We start from the raw sequence: 23,106 nt of genomic DNA, 5'->3' as shown, positions 1-23,106 counted from the left end.
TTTTTTCTTATAATCTTATGTACATATTACATTCAAGTGTTGATCATATGTAGATTCATTTCATTTAAAGTGAAATTTGATGTTGAAATTTATTCATAATAAATAACTGTACCATATACAAAACGATATTAGTATGAAGCAAAATAGTAAACTTTGGAGCATCTAGAATTTATAAAGTTTAAAATTATTTTTTAACATACCTGTTAATTTAGTTGGTTAACTTGCTTTAGCTAAATCCAAAATGCAGTAATGGAATTATAGCAGTAATGCATTCCATTTCTGTTCAGATTGAAAACTAAAAGTACTTAAGCTATGCAGTTGAAGGCCTTGATAAAGTTTAGAAATTAAATAGAGGCCTAGTTTATTTTTATAGAATATGGAAATATATATATATATTAACTTTTTATTGTCGTATTCCATCAATAGTAGTATAGGAGAGTATGTTTCACCAAAGTGCTCTTGTACGAGTTCCGGGTGGAAATTATAGCTGTTGGGGAGAAATCTCTTTTAAATAGAAATAATTCTTGATTTTCTAGGCTGTATGACTATGAATTATAAGACTCTCTCCGCTCGTGTAGTGAATAGCGTGTGCATTTTGAAGCACTGTCCCCAAGTTCGGTTTCCAAGAGAAGAACATTGAAATTTTATCATATTACGGTTGTTGGTATTCCTCCTTAAACTGTAGGTCTACGTCTCATATAGTCTTGGTTTTGAAAGAGATGCTATACTTCAAAAACCATGAATATAGGCTTTTCCCAATTTCACTGTAATGGACTATTCCGGTGCTTGGGGACCCTGGTTCGATCCCAGCTCGCGCCGTGTAGACTTAGTGCTGGACAAACACTGTGCTCGTGGGTTTTCTCGGGGTTCTCCCGTTTCCTCCCACTTTCTTCATTCCACCATTTAATTCACTTCTCATCTTCACTGTCTCCTTTAGCCTCACCGGCATAACAGTGGGATGTAAAACTCAAAGATTTCGATTCATTTCATTTTTAGAGTACTAAAATAATTAACTATTTAAATTAGAAACTAAAATTGAAATATATATAAAATTGAAATATATATAAAGTTGTTATTGTTATTGTTAAGATATTGTGAGTTGAAAATGTCTCTGTGCAATAAATCTTACAAAAAGTGAGGGAGCGGGTTTTCTGAATGTATGAAATGTGACGTGAAGTATCTTTGAAGTCTTCGAGATCATTTTTGTGAAATCTGTTTTTAATTTGGTCAATCGGTTGAAGTGCCATAATCGAAAATGTAGAATTCGGTTAGTGTGCTAACGTTAAATTTTTCAAAACTTTCTAACAATGAACATTCTTTCAACGAGATATCTGTACCTTTATTGTTTCATATGGAAAGTAATAATGTGATTTTTCTAAAAACATACCTTTGTCAATTAAAATCGAAGCTCAAACATGTTCGGAATATGGCAAGGAAGTTCCGACAAAAAAGGGTTTGAGCATACATAAAACTCGAAAATATGCCACACAGAAATGCCTACAATCAATACGGAGACTTTTGTTCAAGAGCTCACTAAATTCAAATAAAGAACTTGGCTGATTAAACGAATCCCAAAAGAAGCTAGAAATATAGCAGCAAGAAAACTCTCATCTGTAATAGAGGAATGCATCGACAAGAATGATTCTGGGTTATAGTATACGTAAAGCCGCGTCAGTTCCCGAAGGAGCTGGACGCTCATACTTTCAGGGATTATTCATTGAGTATCTACAAACTTACCAAGGGGGTAACAAAGCGACTTTGATTTACTTATCGACTGATACGAAAATAAAACAGAACGTACCTGTACTTCATATCTGCATGTGTAGTGCCCTTGTACTTTATCTATGACTATGTGTGTGTAAGGGGGGGATTTTAACGCATATCGCATGTCTTGTGCACATGGATACTTCTTACTATTGCACTACGTAGAAACTTTCTGGTATTTCATGTAGAAGTGGTAATAGAACACAGAAGAAACTCATATTACGACGTTCTCATGTATACCATTACCTGATTCTGTTTCTTGGAAGAAATTATTATTATTCTCTTTTTACAATTTATGTCTACCCAGAAATCGTAGCTCAACGTCTGTCACAAACATCATAAAACAAAATCTAAACGAAACCTTCTCTAAGGTAAACGCGCCTGAATTCGACATACCTGTGCTTAAATGTTGTGAAATAAGCGTAAGATGTCATCCCTGCGATCGTGAATAGAAGTGGAAACATTATAAGAGTGTCTTTTCTCGTGTCAAAAGTGCGGTTACAGTGGATGAGTCATGCGCATGGAGAAAAGAAGTACATTGTTTTGTGTGTGATACACTCTTCGAAAAAAAAACACATAATCTTAAGGAAATTATAAGACGGCAAGTTATTTTCGTAAGACTTTTATTAAAGTTAGGTTTGCTTCAAGCAAATAGTGGTACTTTAATGTTGTAAAGGAGTTTATCAACGCGTATTGTTTTCTTCTGTGAGGACAAAGGTTGTGATGAAACATGAACGGGAGGTTGTCGGAAACACGAGCCTTTATTTGTAACGTGAACCGGATTTCGACAAGGCTGTCGAATTCATGCTCAGTAGTGCAAATATAATTTTAACTGAATATCTAAACGTACAAGCATGTTCAAAGTCTTTCATAAAGCTATTTGTTGCATAATTCTCCGATACTTGTAATCTCAGTTCGACATGGGATGTCGAAATCAGGTTCCAGCATGTCGAATTGAGGATCATCGAAGTAACTACTCAGTTCAGAAAATTTAAGTTGTGTTCTTTTGCCCGTCTGATAATTTCTGCATAATAATAAAACAATATTTGAAGCTGAGAAGAGATTACTACTACTAATAATGCCGACTTAATGTTTTACATGGATATGATTGAAGGTGTCGAATTCAGATACCGCAACTGTCGAAACCAGGTGAAGTGTGTCAAATTCGGGTTTCATTGGCGAGTTCCAGTTTCATAAAAATTTTAACATTAGCATTTGAGCCTTGAAGTGACTTTTAGTATTAGTAGAGACTGTACATTTCAAGGGGAAAAAATGGGCCAACACCGACCAATATTATGGCCATAATAGGCTATTGATTTTGAAAAAGGTCCTTAACCTGTCGAAATCCGGTGCATTTACCTTATGGACACTCCTCCCGCTCCTAGTAGAAAACGTAATATTGATTTAACAAATAGGATAATATCAAAATTTCTGAGTTTGATACAAAAGGGGCTTTGAGATTACTAGCCTCAGATGATATCTTGGCTCCTGCAAATGAGGAAACATATAAACTCCTGCATGGAAAACATCCATCACCATCTAGATATCAAATAAAGCCAGATCCTCCAAATGAATTAAACCCATGCTTAAAAGTTAATGAGGATGATGTATTAAAGGCCATTCATATTTTCCCCTGCGGTTCGGCTTCAGGGATAGACGGACTGTCGCCTCAACATTTAAAAGACCTAACGTCCAAATCAGCAGGTGATTCAGCGCTCATGTTACTAAAATCAATAACTAGAATGATAAATATAATTTTAAATGGAAAAGCAAATCCGGATATATGTAAATATTTTTAAGTAGCAAATTTATGTGCCTTACGAAAGAAAGATGGTGAAATCAGGCCAATAGCAGTAGGTTGTGTTTTTAGAAGACTGGCTTCAAAGATTGCTGTTTCATTGGTCTACAATCGTTGTACTAACTATTTACAACCTCGTCAATTGGAATTTGCCACAAAAAGGGCAACGAGGCTATCATCCATGCTACCAGAACATTCATAAAAGCAAATGTAGATTCGAACAAGGTAGTCCTCAAAATAGATTACAAAAATGCTTTTAACTCAGTCGAAAGAGACTCCATGTTAAAGGGAGTGAAACTAATTCTACCTCAACTATATCCATATTTCTGGCAGAGCTATTCTAGCCCATCTTTGTTATTTTATGGAAATAAAACTATTTCATCACAAGTAGGATGCCAACAATGTAACCATGCTGGACCGATGATTTTTAGCATAGCAATCCACCCAATAGAAAGCTCGCTTTCTTCTTAAGTAAATTTATTTTATTTTGATGATGGCACATTATGGGGCCCACCAGATACGATTATACAAGATCTAAATTTCTTATTGACAGAATCTAAGAAGGTAGGTCTGCAAGTTAATCCTTCTAAATGTGAACTATTCTTCACATCGGGTAAATCAGATCCAATTATAGAAGCCCAGTTTCAGAATTTGTTGCCTGGAATTCGGACAATACAGGCCCGCGAGCTGTCGTTATTGGGAGCACCACTACTTGAGGATGGCTATGAAAAGTATTTTGAAGACCATTTGAACAGTTTAAATATGATTACAGATAGATTAAAGAGACTGCCATCACATATAGCCTTCTTTCTCCGAAAAATTGTCTGGGTGTCCCAAAATTAACTTACCTTTTGCGTACCACTCCCACATGGCTTCTCCCATCAAAGGTTCTTCAATTGGATGGCTCCCTGAAAACATCTTAACAATCAATAATAAATCAGGTTTTGGATGAAAGTGAATGGGCTCAGGCAAGTTTGCCAATACGGTTCGGTGGTTTGAGAGTTCGAAGAGCATCCGATTTGAGCCTTCCTGCATTTCTGTCTTCTTGCTGTGGGGTGTTGTCACTAGTCTCCAACATTTTGAAAATGTCAGTTGACGAAGTGAAAATCCCTCATCTGTCGGAATCATTGGAATTATGGAAAGGCATCTATAATAATGCCATTCCGAAAGCCAAGGAATCACAAAGAAAATGGGATGAAATCCTACTAAACGAGATAGCTGGAAAAGAGGTAATTTCACAAAATACATTTGACGTTACTCGCCTAAAAACACTTCAGAAAAAAGAGTCTGGCGCCTGGTTACAAGCTACACCTTCAAAAAAATCGGAACTTTTTTAGACGATAATATTTTCTAAATATGTGTATCATTACGCTTGGGACTAAATGTTTGCCACCATTCACATGTACGTGCCAAGATCGAGTGGACGAGAAAGGCATACATGCTTTGAGCTGCATTAGAAGTGGTGGTAGAATCACACGTCACACGGAATTAAACCAAATAATCAAACAAGCACTCGCCAGCATTGATGTTCCTAGCATCATAGAGCCACAAGGATTGTTTCGAAATGATGGTAAACGACCGGACGAAGTAACTTTAATCCCTTGGAAAATGGACCAGAGTCTTGTATGGGGTGTAACATGTGTTGATACTTTCGCTCCTTCATACATAACACTAACTTGTGAGGAAGCAGGAAATGCAGCAGAAGCAGCCGCAAACGTAAACATACAAAGTACTCCAGACTGAAAGAAGATCATCTTTTTGTTGCCTTTGCTACAGAAACGATGAGGGTTTCTAGCAAAGAAGCCAGTGAATTTTTGAATGAATTAGGATCAACTTTAATTAAGAAGTCAGGCGACCCAAGAAGCAAACACTATTTACTACAACGAATAAACCTAGCAATACAGAGAGGAAATGCAGTCAGCATTTTAAAATCCTTCCCATCAGCACAAGAGCTGGATGATTTTTTTTACTTAAAATAAATAGTATAAACAGTACTGTGAAAACCTATGGTTGTAAAACCATGGTGATGAATATCGATTTTTTTTTTTTTTTTTTTTTAGGAATGAAAATGGACATCTGTCTTAATTTCTAAATAGGTTCATATGGAAATTTAGCACTGGAAGACTCATTTATTTATGTTTTGTTTATATATCAGAATTGTTATTATTGAAATGTTTATGTAGTCAATTGATATTTATGTTACTAAACTCAATGCTTATTTTACCAAATTAAAACTATATATATTTTTTAGTTTTTAATTTAAATACAGTTAATTATTTTAATTTTTAATTATTTTAGTAGTTAATTATGTTAGTATATATATTAGAATAATAAAACTACACCGTTCCTCTGAGATCAAGTCTTTTATAACCGTTATCAGCTTTAAACAATTTTAAGGAATTTCATAATATACACTGAACATGAGAGCAATGTGGTAAGTTCTCGAATCGTCGGACAATGGTGAGGAATATTGTATAATCCCGTGTGTATTTCTTGTTAAAATTGAACTAACACTTGATTTCATTTCTTTCGGTGATGCTTTAAAATTCTGACACGGTTGCCATTTTTTTCGTTCATCCAAATCCAATATGGCGGCTATCAAAGATGGTCGCCTTCGCGAATGCACAGTGCTGTCTTTAAAAGATTATATCTCGAAAACTAATTGACCAATCTTCATGCAACAAACACCAAACGACGTAGAAAATAATATTTTTAAAACAATTGACAATAATTATTACTTATCAATGCAAATAATAACGTGAGAAATAATTTTATTTGAAATTTTGCGCATTTTATAATGTGTTTTCTTATATTTTTTAAATAACACATAAACGCCAAATAATTGAGAACAACGTAGTATACCTTTTAAAAGAGTAATAAATTGTCTTTAAATTGTTATGTATATCATTCAGTTTGGTTAAGAAACAACGAAATTATAATAAATTATAACAAGACTACAGTAAATGACTACATTGCGCGTCTGTCGTATTTATCTCCACACCTCTAACTAACTTAATGGGCATCATTCACATCGATGCATCCCTCTGATCTCATCCTGAAACCCAGAATGGTTTTCTTGCCTTGTTCATCCGAAACTTCAGCGATGATTGCAAATAGGTTTGATTTAAGGCCATCCAGAAGTCTGCAGTTCGTTTTGGATTATATCTGCCGCTAGAAGTCCCTTTAAATTCCAGATTTAAAGCCCTTGTGGGTCATGATAAATTGTCCTCATCGGTCAATTTATCTATCTCTAAATTTCTGATTTAGAAAATTCCTGACTGAAAGCGTGAAATGGAAAAGTATCCCGTCTTATTTGAAGTACCGCCATTCTTGGTACTCAAAGCAACCAGCTAGGAAAGGGTGGGGCCCACTGAGCTTCCAATGTACAAGGACTCACGATTTGAACTATGCATGCATGCAACTTCAGACAAAAGACGCACAGAGTCTTCCACTAAACCGACCTATCTTGGAACCACGTGGTCGTTCGCAATCATATGATACTTTCAGCACGCAGTGCTGTCAGGTAAAATTTCAAAGGCTGCTGCGCAGTGAAAACTTTATTTCAGTGGAATATATATATAATTACAAAGTTACAATTGAGATGCAGGAAGACTTTTGAAAAACTTTGTAATTAGGTTCTATGCACGTAAAATTAGATTTTTCACGTTCAATACTCTACCTACTTTATAAATTGAAATAAAACTCTTTATTACACACACATGATTTGTTACTAAGGTGGTTTTTAGTTGGGTGACGTGTTATCAGTACATCCATTGGCGCCCGAAGTGGAAGGCAATTGCTCACTCTGGATTTTCGAAAGGGATTCGGTTCTTCTAAACAGGCTATGCCAAACATTAAACTTGTTTATTCACCCACTACAATAAATATTATATTTCCTGTAGTAATTAAAGCTATGTAATGTGCATTAATCTAATTATTTTACATAAAAAAGAAGGTGCATCAGTCCGTGTGTATTCGCGACTTCGTTTTGTATCTGTCTCCTACCCCCCGCTATCCTTGGAAAAAGTTCTGCGATCATTCCCGAGTACATCAGATCATCATTTCTGTCATCGTCGTTATCATTTCTGTCTGTCTGAGTGGAAGTTTACTACATCTTAGTTCAACTGATTCCCAACTCTTTCACGATCCCAATAAAAAGTGAATTTGTATGAGAAATCTTGGAAATTTACAGCAATTTATTTACTTTTGCAATTTCTTTACCTATTAAGAATATATGATAAGTAAATCTAACTTAATTATAACTTTGGGCACATTCCCCATTTATTAATAAAACACACACTGATCGAAGAACTGATTATATTAAGAGCATTTCGGCAAATTATCTTTGCTTCTGTCGCACACGTTTACCAATGGAACCGTTATTGATAGGTATTCTTATTAATACAAAAGTTTGATATTGCTTTAAAGAATTTTGAACTAGTTTTATCGAACTTATGAAAATATTTCCCATTTATTGTCACAGAATAAGAAATATCCGAATAAAGTCATAAAGAACTCGAAAGCATTCAACTCATCGAGTAGAGAAGAGAAACTTAACAACAGATACTAATTAATGCAAATTATGTTCTTATGACGGCTAATAAACGTAAATTAATGGTGAAGCTTTAGAGATTTCACCACTGCTACTGTAAGAGGATTATTCATATCATATGAAAAATCTTTTTTTCTCTCTCACTGTAGGAATTGAAGAATGCTATAGGAATTTATTTGACCACTCACTCATAACATTCGACACACAAAATCTCTTTCGCCCTGCTCTAGTCTTCTTCCGCCCTCTGGGAACGAGAACTTCAACTCTCGTTATGGACGACAGAAGTAGCAGCATTCACTAAGTACCTCTTGAACTTCAACAAACGTACGGAAAGTGCTTCTCATGCTAATGGTCGACACAAGCACCACGTCAATGAGTCAATCTCTTTACTACTTCTCTTGAGAAGTCAACGAGGGCAGTACCGTGTGCAGAAACAAAGGAGTAACGGAGAAAACAAAAGAGAAAATGAAAACTGATTCAAATGCGAAAGTAACGTTTTCTTTTTATTTAATATTGCTTTGTATTGTCTTGTTCTTCCCTTCGTTCGTAGTCCAACATATCATAGGTTATTTTATCTAAATGAAATCTTGAGTCAAAATGATGTTTGCGATTTCGTTAATTTATTATTCGAAAAGTAATGAGCTTTTCTTTTCAATACAAAGTATTTTTTCTCTGGAATATAATCTCAAAAAGTTTTTTTTTCTTCTCTTCCTATTGCAGAGGCGTAGTTACGTAGACATCCACTAGGTGGCAGTTTAGTCGAAGTGAGAATATGGATTCTACAGGCCACAGAGTATTCTGTGTGCTTCGTTTTCATGCGACTGAATTCCATTGTGCAAGTTCAACAACAGTTCTGTGGGAAACTTATGGTATTTGTGCTGTCACTTGCTACAACTGTTGTTGAATTGCATGACCGCATCACTGCAACTGTGATATTGACCTTGACATACTAGAAAGAGTTTGGCAGGAATTTTGTTATAAATTAGATGTGTATCGTGTAGCTTGTGGATCGCGTACTGAACATTTATAATATGTTTTAAAAAAATGAATTTTTTGAGTTGATAAACCAGTATGTGTAATTTCTGTTTGCATACGTGTTATTAAAAGCAATAATAATAATAATAATAATAATAATAATAATAATAATAATAATAATAATAATAATAATAATAATAATAATAATAATAATAATAATAATAATATATCGTTAACATCAATTTGACTCACCCTGTATTTAAAGTCAGTGAACTAGCTTTGTGAGTTTATTTATAACTGAGAAATTGGGAACTAGAGAGGTTCAACTGACTTTTAAGAGATCGAAGAATAAGTTTACTAAGTACAGAAAAAAAAGCGCTATGGATTCTTATTTTTTCAAACTGTATTCGTATAAACATGCTCGAAGATATTACACACTTTGCCGGTAATAAGCATTACTAAAACAAATAATAAAATAGCACATTTTTTAAAAAAAAGAGGTAAAGTGAACCATTATTCGATCCATTAATGACACTCAGAAAATCAATTCAGTATTTTACAAGATGAAGGGTTTAGTGCAGCAAATAAATAATAAGATTACCAATTACAAATGTGTAGTGAATATGAACACGTGAACTGCGTTTTAGTACTAGTAGTGTTGCAAAGGGTTGCGGGAAATGAAATTATTTCCTTCCATATGATCACTCAACACAAGTTTATCGAAAAATTAAGAAATTATTGAAACGGGAATTCGTGGCTCACATACTTTTTTTTTTTTAGTAAACTTTTATTCAGTGCAAAGAAAACTGGGAACGTTCATATCTTGTGCCTAAAGGTATGATCTATCCTAAATCCTATGAACTTTTTTACAATGAATAGGTGTCCACCAATTTTCTTGCTCTGTAGTCGTTTCCTCCCACTTCAATATCTTTACTTTAATTACTGACTATCATTTGTATATTAGTATTGTAAGGATCATTGCCCGCAAAAATAGATTTTAATGGTATCGCTTTCTTTTTTTCTTTTCCTTTCCCATGTATTTTAAGCACGTAAACGGTAGAATTAATACTGATTATCTTTGCGCTGAAAACATAATACAAATTTATAATTATATTTACCTCATTGTGCATCCCTTTCACCTTAAATTAGATTTACAATTGGAATTTATGTCCTACCAATTAGATTTTCTTTTCAAGTTTTTATATTCTTGTAGCTCCATATTTGTGATATATTCAAGGAGGCAGTTGCAACTCACTGATTGCCTATTTCTAACGCACTGCTGATCAGGACAAGATAAGAATCATACTTCGAGTCCAAAAAAAAATTATAGTAAATAGATAAATAAAAGTAAACGCAAAAGGATGGCAATTTAAGAACAAATGAGGCGTTCAGAGAACAAGGGAATCAAGTCAAATGACCAGAGTTCTAAGAAAGACATAAATTTGTAGGTAGCCATAAGTAGATGAAAATGCTAACAGTTTTTAACATTATTTGTGTTACTTTCAATATCAAGATTTGAATCTTTTAAGCTCTGAAAGGAACTTCAGATAGAAATCTTAAAGATGAAATATGTACATAATGATCCCCCAAAAATTGACTTGATTCCCTTATACACTGATTCTGTACATCGTGCTTCTTTTATATATCTACGTTAATCAGACCATGATCTCCAAACATTTGAAATTAACTGTGAAATCTGATTCCGTTTTCGTGTCGGACATCTACGAGCGTCTTTACCTAGCAGAATGGCTTGATAACCAAAAGGTTAAAGAAAAAAAAATTTCACAGTTAAAAGCCAAGTATCCGTTCAAGTATATTGTGATGGTCAGCAACGCTTTTTTTACTCGCGAGACGGATGAAATCTATTCGAGAGCTGGATCCGGTCTGCAGGTCGCGATTTGGTTCATTAGTGTTATAACTGAACGAGAGAACTGAAATAAAAGGTGAAAACAAATTTTTAGAATATTCAACTTAAAATTCCATTTTCAGTGTTATTGATGTTATATTAAATAGAACAGTGGTATATTAGATCAGGACTATATTTTCTAAGTGGTAACGCATCGCAATTTGCTTCATAAAATCACAGAAATGCGATGCAAATAAAAGATTGAATAGCAAAATGTGATGTATCTATGATGATAATTTATTACAGTTCTCTTTCAATCTTCCATATAGTTCAAATTCAGTGATGAATGTTTCTTCGGAAACGCGACAAATGCGGTGCCTCTTACGTTTTCAACAAAAAAATCAATCCATTACGGAATACATAATAATTGTCAGATTACTGGAGACCAGCCGTACAAATTACCGCAAAGAGGCCACGTGTATTTCGACACTCTAAAACATCTAGAAATAAAGTGTCTATATGAACTTTTACAATACAATACTCCCAGCTTACTTTTCGCAACTCGACCGCTAGCAAAAATATGGCACTCTATATCTGCTACCTGTCTTGTCTCAGTTCTGATAATGAATTATGACACGTCTGTTCGCTCCATAGTACTAGCCCAAAAATAATCGTTTTGCTATTCCCCTTTGGTTTCCATTAAAATAGCAAACGAAAAGTAGTGTTCGAATAGAATGTTTTTTTTTTTTTTTTTTAATGAGAAACAAACTGGATCTGAGTAGTATTTTACCACAACATGCGTAAGGAAATGAACATTTGTGTGAAGTGAAGTTCTTGTATTTTGACATAATAAACTTAAGATACATTAGTGGAGTAGATAGATTGAATTCTCCATTTGTTAACAGTATCACGGATTAAGCACTTAATTAAAAACAAATAGAAATATTCATAACCAGCTCCAGCTTAGACAATCTGTAGAATGGCGAAGGTAATATTTAAAACTTTTCTTTTAAAAAATGACAGTTCTCGTGATTTTTCTCTACTGTGTTTTTCATTATTAGATTATAGTTATCGTGACATCTGATACAAATATTGTTCTCATTATTTCACATTGTCTAAAACACTAAAATTCATAATAATAAATATTGATATTACTTCTTTCTGGCGAAAATGGCAAATTACTAAGCATACAGTTCACGACGTAAAAAGGTATATTTGAAAAAGTGCTAGATAGATAGATAGATAGACATCTGTGTGTGTGTGTGTGTGTGTGTGTGTGTGTGTGTGTGTGTGTGTGTGTGTGTGTGTGTGTGTGTGTGTGTGTGTGTGTGTTGAGAGTGAGAGCACACAATTATTTTTTTCTTATTCAATTCTACATACGTTTTCACGCAGCATTTGAAAGAATTTATTTTGTGTATCATAGTAGAATATGAAGTAGGATACAATTCAATGGTGGTCGTCTGTTTTTACATTGTTGAATTTCGGATTTGTTAAGTCATATAACTAGTCATTGATAAACATTAGGAGAACGGAGAAATAAGAAAAAAGAAATTCCGGATACTCCTGAAAGACGTTATACTATGTAACTACTCATCATGATAATATTTTACTTTATAATAGTTTTATCTCTGTAGTTTTCTCAGTAAAAGTTAAGTGAATTATATTATTGTGTTTTTTATATTCCATTCTAACAACCTTATCAGGTAATTCATTAATCTTCATCTAACAACGTTCACTATCTATACAACTTCATGTGCAATAAATTTACCAGTGGTGCAGCTCATATTTCTTTTTTCCCTTGAACTAGATATGAAAAAAAAGAAATAAAAAATATCGAAAAGGCATTTCAGAGCAATATTAAACTTTGAAATCAGAGTTGCCTCATGATAGCAGTATCTGTGTTGAGAAATTATTGGCATCATAATTCTCTGTGTAAAGGTATAAAATCTGGTTATTAGCTCCACGCCCATAAAACTGATTCTGTCAGTTCTCTCATTGCTTTTATGTTTTATTCTCTTCCATTTCTATTCTTATTTAATTATTGCTTGCTTGGGGGAAAGCGAATGCTTCCTTATGGAAAATGGTGAAATATATGTTTATCATTGGTTCAAATCATTCTAGTTTGACTCTCGATCGCATCAAAAAATTCAGTGGAGCTGACCTAACATCGTTGTAGAATTGGTGAGGTGTACAAATTAAGAGGTAATCATCTCCAGTCTGGAGACAAGAAAAGGCAAAAATGAAAGAGTTCACAACATGTATATGATAAGCCTCTAAAGTGAAAAAAGTCATCTGTTCATTAATAATATACTGTGGAACAGTAAGCATGAGTTGGTGAAAAAACAAATTAAATCTTTAAGTTTCACGCCCCACGATTTGGTCGGCTAGGCTAAAGAAGACGATGAAGATGAGAAATGAATGAAATGATGGAATAAAGAAAGTAGTAGGAAACGGGAGAACCCTGAGAAAATCCACATACACGGTGTTTGTTGACCACAAAGCTCATTTGGTGCGAGCTGGGATCGAACCAAAACCCCATGCATCAGAGGTGAATGTTCTATCACTGAGCCATCGCGGCCCTCACGTTGGTGAAAATACCATAATTTGCATCATACGGACCGTTATCTTTCAGTATTCAGCATTATGTTATTTCTTTCTTTAAAAGACATACTAAAAATATGAAAAGAAGATATTGCGAAAGATCAAGAAACCTTATCCAGTCATATTACACAAGTTTAACACATGTGAATCTTATCTATTGGTATCTGTTTGATTATTTTATTCGAAGATAAATGTATTTAAATATTGTAGATGTCAATATGAATAAAATGTATTTCAAAAACAGGTGCGTTAGTATAACAATCTCTAACCCTATTTTTCATATCTTCAAAACGGTTTGAGATATCAAATTGTTGTAAACACCATTATCATCTTTATAACTATTGAAACCCGAAATAAATCCTTTTGAAAGAAGTCAAATTTCAAACCCTTGTAACTTTGACTCTATTAATTTGAAATATGTCATACCATGATCATAGTATTCGACATTAAGATATTTTTAATGCGAATTGCATCGTCTGTCTCACTTGCGATATTGCTGTTGTAGAGGTTTCAAGATATATTTGTGATAATGTACCCGTCGTTAATTTGTATTATTCAATAATAAAAGTGATTCTTTAAGTTTCCCTTTAAAATGTAGATTTGAAATATACAGTAATCCGTCGTAGCGCTATTTGAAAAAACAGAACTTTATGTTGGATTGAGAATACTGACATTACTGCAGAGTATGTGAAACAATTAACCCCTGTCAATACGGTATTTGAATCGTCCGTAATTTCGCCGTTTTTTATTCATTAGTCCAATTTTTTCTCTCTCTCTCTCTACACACACACACACACACATATATATATATATATATATATATATATATATATATATATATATATATAAAACAATTACCAGATACAGCTCTGAGGCCACTTTATACTGGATATATAACAATAACAATAACAACAACAATGGAAAGGATTTGGGAAAGTATCGGCCAGGGCCTGTTTTAGTAGGTACCATCCCGGCATTTGCCTGGTAGGATTGAGGGAAACCCTGGAAAACCCCAATCAGGATGATCCGCAGCGGGAATCGAACCCGCGACCTCCCGAATGCAAAGCCAACGTTCTACCACTTGAGCTACTTCGCTCGGTAAACACCATCGAGTCCGTAAGTATTTTTAGTACTCCTGTTTTCTTTCATTTCACCAATTCTTCCATAATTACAATAATTTACTTTCATTAGTCACTTATTTCATTTACCCTACAGGCCATAATAGCAGTACCTTACTGGAACTGTAAATGTCATTTACTTTCATTCTATTCGCTATACTCATTCACTACTGTAGCTATGCATTCGTGCACTAGATGAAAAAAATTCTTCGCATTGTTGATTCCATTTGAAATACAACGTTCTGTAAACGAATATTTGGTAGTTGCTGATTCTCCCTTGCCTACATCACCAATAAAATCCATCTATGCTAACGGAATATCTGGAAATCCTTCAATTCTACATAGAAATACCTTGCGCTGACAATAAACGCTTCAAAATCATGCATTTTTGGATAGAGAAAAACATGCTGTCTTAGCTCTACGGCTAGTAGTTTTGGAGATATTTAGCAACAGTTCGTTTTCGCACACTTCCGGCAGCCGGGAGGCCGCGGTGGCTCAGTGGTAGAGCGTTCACCTCTGGTGCATGGGGTCCCGGGTTCAAACCCTGCTCTCGCCAAGTGAACTTTGTGGTGGACAAACACCATGTGCGTGGGTTTTCTCGGGGTTCTCCCGTTTCCTCCCACTTTCTTCATTCCACCATTTCATTCATTTCTCATAATCACCGTCTCCTTTAGCCTAACCGGCATAACCGTGGGACGTAAAACTCAAAGATTTCATTACTTCCGGCAGCCAAGATCTCAGAAATTCATCCAAAGTGATGTTTACTGAGACTTTCTTCTTGTTTTTATGTAGAGTATAAATTGTCGCATTAGTACTATAGGAACAAAAAGAACTCTTTATATAAACTTTCAAGATTCAGTTTTTTGTCCAAGTTCCTACTACTGTCATCACCGCATTGCAGAAGAATTACCTACTTAAAACTCTCGTCGAGAAATGTGCTGACTGCTATAAATGATTTTTTCTTCAGTTCTGAGACATTATTCTGAGTTCAGACGAAGCAAGAATGTTTTGCCTATTATTTGTTCTTTACTCCGCAAACGATAAGAATTTTGGTTTAGGGTATTCATACTTTTCAAAATTAGGGTTACATCAGAGAGGGACTACCAATTTAACGTAGATTCTAAAACCATGAGATCTAACCAGGAAATCAACGCGGGTTACTTCCCTTAAAGTCAGTAACGCAAACCACTTACGCACAAAAGAATCTAACATAAATTTAATGTAGGAGGAATGTACAAAAATAGGGTGTCGGGAATATGTAACATCAACCTTGATTGAGAATGTTGTTTATCTCCTAAATGTGAATATTAAGAACTGCGAAAGAAATTAAATGAAATGTTTAGCTTTATTTCCACTAATTATTCCCCCATGCTAAAGGCGACGGGCCAATAATATTGAAATGAAATAAAATAAAATGAAGTATTTCAGTTTAATATCCCATGTTTTCCCTATAGGTTAAGGGAGACAATGAGTAAAGCAAGTGAATGATGATGGAAGAATTGGTGGTATGAGAAAGTGGGAGGAAACGGGAGTACTCCGAGAAAATCCATGGACATGATGTTGTCCATTACAAACTTAGTTACCTGAGGTCGAACCAGGGACCTTACGCACCAGAGGTAAGTGCTCTACTTAGCTACCGTGCTCCCCAATAATATTCAAAATGAATGATTACAGGAGAACTGGAAGAATGAGAATACAGCAGAAAACGGAAGAATTATATAAACTTTCCAGTAGAGACCTGCACGGGCCGGGCTCAGTTCTCTGTTATTTTTTGGGCCGGGCCGGGCTTGGGTGGGCCGACACTGTTATTTCTTTGGGCCGGGCTGGGCTTGGGCTGGCCGACACTGATTTCTCTTGAGGTCGGGCCGGGCTGGGGCCGATCAATTGCAATTCTTTAATAATTATTGACTTTCGTTCAACGATAATTGGAATAAAGCCAAACGTTGAAGAAGTGTGTCCGTGAAAAATGTTACAAAGAATGCAATAGCTATTTACAGTTTGTGTTGCTTAGCGGCTCCACTTTCACTATAGAGGATTGCAGGCATTATGCGGTAAATTGAGATCTGACCTTGGCCTTCACTGAACTCAAAATATAACAAGAAGGGGTGGGAATGTTTTGCCTGTCGCTAAACAATATTGCCATCTTCACTTTATGCTAAAAATCAATTAGGTTAGATTTTTGTTACAGGGAATGAAGTTTTTGTTCTCTCGATGACAAGCAAAATTCTAGGAGGCAATGGTACCATTCGGGAGGCAAGCGTCAGGTTGTGAACCAGAGTTTAGAAAATGTTTCTGAGGGTTAGGTCAAATTTAGTACTAAATTTTGAGAAAGACTCGGGCTCGAGCTAATTTTTTAAAAAATTAACGGGCCGGGATCGGGCCAAAAATTTTAAAATTTATCGGGCCCGGGCTGGGCTGGGCCTAGATACGTTCGGGCTGGATTGGGCTCGGGCCGAAAAATTCGGCCCGTGCAGGTCTCTACTTTACAGGCATAATGTTGTCTACTAAAAGCTGGCATTAAAAGTTGAAAATGAACCATAAATTGATAGCACTTGAATTGAGCTCTCTACCACTGGTCCATTTTGTTCCGAAATGAAAGTTGATATAGATCGGAAAGCTCTCGATATAAGTAATGAAAATAATTTTTTTATCCATGAATAGTTAAAAAATGGTCTGTCTTTCCATTATATTCTTACACCATAGAAATTCATATGAAAGTAACACTTACGTGAATACTTCTTCCTAAAATATTCAGTTTATTTATAACGCCAGATTCGACATCAAACAGTAAAACAGCACGTAAACCAATTGAAATTTGTCTTAATTTGTTTATTAATCAACGTCACTTCCGATATACAGGGTGGCTCAAAAGTACGTATACAGAACCCCTGCATTGATCAAATATGCCATTCTAGTTTATGGGTTTATTTGCTTCGACTGTCCCGAACTTAAGTTATAAATAAAAATAAATTAAGAACAAATACTAAAAAACTAAGTCTACCTGATGGATAACAATAAGAAATGATATAAAATGCAATAAGCTGATGAGTACGGTACTGTATACCTAGTTTTGGACCAGCCTGTAGATTAGATTTTTAATCATTATTTGCTTTTGATGAAACAATTATTGGCAAGTAGTCGATTTTACACGAAATATTACTATTAGTAGTAGTTATACTAACACTAGGAATAATAGTAGTACATAATAGTATTCAATTCTTTAAATATCATCAAAAATATTTTTCCCATTGAATCATTCTGATTTATGAAAATCAGTCTAAACATTATGAGCACCAGCTACTTTTTGGACACAGTCGTTGGAGTGACGTAAAAGCTATGGGGACGTCAAAACTACATGCTAGGTGATGACAGAGATCTTACTCGATAAGTCATGTGACATTTATGTGTAGAATGGGAAATGTCGGTAGTATATTAGAGTTTGAAACAGGCCAGATTGTGATGGTCAGACAAGTGGGAACGAGTATCTCGTAAACAGTGTCACTTGTCGGGTGTTTGCGAGCTGCCGTGGTTAGTGTCTTCCAAAAGTGGGAAAAGAATGGTGAAACTAGCACCAAACAAGTATTGGGCGACTAAACCTCATTAAAGATACAGGACGCCATAGACGGTTGAGATTGGTACAACAGAATAGGTCGCAAACTGTGCAGAACTAACAGCAAACTTTAACAGTGGACAGAACACGAGTATGTCTGAGGAATTACACTGTTAACTTTACATTGTTACGTACACAGTACACAAACACAGCCGACACTCATACATCTATTAATATTACGTGCATGGTATCGTCGATTATGGCTGGAACGGACACATGCTTATCGTCATTGAACCGCCTATCAATAGCATAACGTTGCTTTGTCCAGTGAATCAAAATACTGCCTTCATCACACCCATAACCGCGTCAGAATCCATCGTCTTCCTGGGAAGAAGCCGTTCGAGACGTCACAGTTGGATGACGATAGAGCGCTGGTGACTAAATTATGGTTTGAAGCATCTTCACAAGTCATCCATGGGCCGGGCACGTAGCCAGGATTTCGTACAGAGGGAAAAAATGAAATGAAATCTTTAAGTTTTACGTCCCACGGTTATGCCGGTTAGGCTAAAGGGGACGGTGATAATGAGAGATGAGTGAAATGGTGGAATGAAGAAAGTGGGAGGAAACGGGAGAACCCCGAGAAAACCCACGAGCACGGTGTTTGTCCACCACAAAGTTCACTTGGCGGAGGCTGGGATCGAACCCGGGACCCCAAGCACCAGAGGTGAACGCTCTACCACTGAGCCACCGCGCCCCCCTTCGTACAGAGGGAGTCCGTGACATGAAATACATTGGCCATCACACCAGGGGCTCGATCAGTCTAAACTATTTTACTGGCAACAGATATTGGTTCGTTTAGTCAGGATTTCGTAATGAGGGAAAAGCATGACATGAAATACTGTGGTTATTACACCAGGAGGTCGATCAATCTAAACAATTTTACTGGCATCATATATTGGGTTAGGACAATTAAATGACGTATGTTATTAAGTATTTTAATAACAAACTATGAAGAAACCCGAGTAAAACAATAAAAAAAAGTAGTGAAAAAGATTTTACAATATTTGTGTTCCTTCCTTTGTTCATTCAAAGATAGCAATTTCAACCTCAACTATTATGAAAAGTACATATCCACTATTATTATTTTTTTTTTTTAAAAAAAAAAAAGTAGGCCTACATATCTAATAATGTCTTGTAAAATATATTTTACAATATTTGCATTCCTTTCTCTGTTGAATCAAATATTAACAAAACTTTCTTTCCACATAACATTTTTTGTTTTCATTATTCCGTCAACTACTGTCTGTTCAAAATGACAGGTTAAAGGAACAGTAGAAAGCTATTTCTGAAATAACATGTTTGATACTGCAGAAAAGACATGACGAAAAATTATGATAAAAAGAAGTCCACACTGATACAGAACGTCACTATGCTTTCGAAAGTATGAAAGTTCCCAGACTAGTAGCAGAAATTCTGAGAATTACGTAACTTTTTCTAGAAATTTCAAATTCCCTGACTTTTCCAGGATATCCCGCTCATTCGCCACCATGTATTGCAAGTAATACCAATCTCCTCATAAGAAAGAGTAACCAACAGCTAGTTGTAGCGTTTTATTTTTAATACTGATTCTTCTTTCTTGTTTCATCCTCCATTATTTTTTTTTTCATTTCTGGTTTCGAAGAAGGGGTCCTGACCCCCACTTGGCTACGTGCCTGCATGGGCCCAGTAGTGTGTGTGGTAGGTACCATAATGGCTCTAGCCATCAGCAGGTAATTGTTGATCACCCATTCATGTCAGCAATATTCCCAGCTGGCAGTGACATCTTTCAACAGGACAATGCTCCTTGTGTTAATGCTTAAGTTGTGCTGCAGTGATGTTAAGAGCACAATGATGAATTTTTATTGCTGTAATGCCCCATAAACTCACCGGACCTTAATACAATTGAACACCTTTGGGATGTCATTGAACGTCAGATCCGAGCTCAACGCGGAGTTGACAAGAATTAAATGACTTTGTGTGCATATGTGATGCGCCAGGTCTCCAGCCAAATACCAAGGTCTCATTGTTTACATGCCAAGCTGCATTGTTGTTATCCTTAGAACAAAAGGTGGACATACCAGATATTAAGTAGTTAGATATAATATTTTGGCTGGTCAGTGTATGTACTTCTATACTTACTTATTACAAAAACAGTATTGAAATGACTATACATCTTGCTATGCGAGAATTCAAGCCATGTTCCGTGTAAGATCACTGATTTGATCCCAATTTTCGACAAATAAGTTTTGTTGTGGACAAATGTCGTGTGCGAGGGTTTTCTTAGAGTTCTCCCGTTTCCTCCCATTTCCTTCATTCCACCGTTTTGTTCATTCTCATTATCACCGTCTCCACTAGATTCCGTGAATAATCGTCGAAGATTAAAAACACACAATGGTAGTATAAAATATTCCGCCAGTCAAAAATGTTGTGTTCATATAAGGACAATTTTATGATGTCTCGCTCAAATTTTGATCATTAGTACGTTCAAATGACACTTTAGGAAATATATTTTTTACACTTACTTTTTAAAATTATTATAAACTGATATTTTGCTTTTCATTTCAGGACTAGCAGAAATGGTATTCAATGCTCCATTTAAGCAGCATTAATGTTGAGTAAGTAATTTAAACATATTCTAGTAAATAACATAATATGTGCAATAAATGCAATATACAGAAGGTTATTTGGTTTATATCTTACCAATTTTGAAGTGTACTCATCACCTTACGAGAAACCTTGCCACTACCACTGCTGGTCTTCTGTTATACCTTCCAGCACTGATGACAATCGATTGACACTGAAGTTTCCATTGGAGAACTTTGTCGAGGAACGAACAAGGAAACTAGGTTCTGAGCCTTTCTGCAAGTTTTCTAGAGGCTAGAAATGATACGCGAACGCCGATGTTGGAGATCTCTTTTTAACAGTTCAAAGCCGCGAAAATTCATTGGACTAACATCAGGGCTCTTCACAGGAACGTCTTAAAACGGAATGACATTAATTCCTAATTCCCGTCCATTTCCTGATAAAAGTGCATATATTCTCGCGATCTGACTTGAAACCACTACCACTTGAAATCTCACTTGATTGGTGTCCGCACCATACAATTATGGGATGCTGATCGAAAAGATAAGTATCATAATGGATTCCTGAAAGTACCTTGCATTCACTTGCACGTTTTTATCAGCCTTATGTATCAGTAACTTACCCGTTTAACTGAATCCCGTCCATAACGCTCCGCGGCAAACTTTCTAGGCAGTAGTGAACAAAGTTCGAACGGCCCTTGGCATCGCTGTCACAGTATGTCAGCGCCTGTATGTGACAACCAGTATTGAGATGGATTTATCCATTGTGACAGCTGTCTGTTAATTGAATCTCCCTAGGTGTTTTTATACAGCTTCCTGCAGTTAGCTTTTCTATCTGCAAAGCGAAAAGGGGGCAAATTGTGAAGGAAGGCAATTCAAAGGTGCAGAAATAATGGTAACAACACTCAAAGTTTTATTATAATTGAAAGATCTCAAAACACTATAATAGAGAAGACAATTCTTTTTAGTTATTTTTTATTTACTGGATTTTTGTAGGTTTCATAAGAATGAGTCGTAATTAGGCAGACTTATCTTCTGTCGTTCCAGAAATTTGTCTTTCTGATATTTGGCTTCATGCACACTACCGGTGGCCTTAAATTTCTTTTCAATCTTGATTTAGATGCTACATCTCTGTCTCAATCATATGCCAAATTCTTCAAACTAACCAAAAATGAAATGAAATCGTTCAGTTTTATGTCCTACGGATATGCCGGCAGAGGCTAAAGGAGATGGTGATGATAAGAATTGAATGCAATGTTGGAGTGAATAAAGTGGGAGGAAACGGGAGAGCACCGAAAAAATCTACGCACACAGTGTTCATCCACCAGAAAGTCCACTTGGCGCGAGCTGTAATCAAACCAGGTACTCTATACACCAGAGGTGAACGCTATATCACTGAGCCATAACTAAACGAGTGCTTCTCCACTGCTATCACTTTGGTATTTCAACTTCATTGACTTTTTAGTTGCTCCGTCATCACTCAATGAATCACTGTATTTCTGGAAATTTGGAACAAAAGGGTTACTAAGACACTCGTTACAGTCACGGAAGTTAATCAAAATATATTTTTCGCACTTTATGCTAGCTTACGTAAAAGAGAGGGTTGTCTCTGTCAGACCCTTTATGTTTTAGAGGAAATAGTAAATAAACGTTTGAGTAGAGGAGATGTTATTTTGGAAGAAGTTCAAGGTTAAGATTAAGATTAATAATAATAATAATAATAATAATAATAATAATAATAATAATAATAATAATAATAATAATAATAATAATAATAATAATAATATGTTAAAATGAAAGTAAAGTTGCGAAGGATATTCAAATAGTAAAAAAAAAGGTACAAGAATGGTGATTCAAGGAACTGTCGCAACTATAAAGGTTGAATATTACAAGTTATCCGCTTTCAGTATTTAGGTAGTATTCCTAGTGAAGATATGAAATATTAATTATATATCAATTATAAATATATATATAAACGTTGTGTGTGTATAACTGTAATGAGATTTTCCCTTAGAAAGGAGACACTTAGGGCCACCGAATTTCCTACAGATAGTTTTTTCATTCTGTAAAGTGAAGCTTTACCAGATCTAATCACGTACGAATACGTTATGTTCGGCTCTGGGATTAGCGGGAACAAATTTTATGAACCATGTGTTATATAACAAATTTACACATAATAAAGCATAAGGTTTTTTAAATATATATATATATATATAAGATTGAAATAATTAAAATTATATTTCCAGTGTACATTTTCGTACACGGAAGGTGAAAAATAATA

At 35.3% G+C, this 23,106-nt stretch overlaps 2 protein-coding genes across 6 annotated transcripts in view; one reads left to right on the top strand and one right to left on the bottom strand.

Moving 5' to 3' along the window:
• Positions 1 to 23,106, top strand: part of LOC145678340 (orexin receptor type 2) — an 844,605-nt gene that overhangs the window by 721,644 nt on the left and 99,855 nt on the right. Inside the window, exon 4 of the mRNA XM_081748373.1 lies at positions 20,809 to 20,858. The gene's annotated coding sequence lies outside the window, so the exon portion shown is untranslated. The remainder of the gene's footprint in view (positions 1 to 20,808; positions 20,859 to 23,106) is intronic.
• The window catches only part of LOC145678339 (uncharacterized), a 317,750-nt gene that overhangs the window by 224,737 nt on the left and 69,907 nt on the right, over positions 1 to 23,106 (bottom strand). For 2 of the 5 annotated variants that reach the window (XR_014130360.1, XR_014130359.1), the window contains exon 5: positions 21,449 to 21,660. The exons of the other annotated variants lie outside the window; for them this stretch is intronic. The gene's annotated coding sequence lies outside the window, so the exon portion shown is untranslated. The remainder of the gene's footprint in view (positions 1 to 21,448; positions 21,661 to 23,106) is intronic. 5 annotated transcript variants of the gene reach the window in all.

The sequence above is a fragment of the Thermobia domestica genome, chromosome 2 (assembly GCF_964235325.1).
Source record: "Thermobia domestica chromosome 2, izTheDome1.hap1.1, whole genome shotgun sequence".
NCBI lineage: Eukaryota > Metazoa > Arthropoda > Insecta > Zygentoma > Lepismatidae > Thermobia > Thermobia domestica.
The sequence above is the reverse complement of the archived record's forward strand: the minus strand, read 5'-3'. Positions and strand labels throughout refer to the sequence as shown.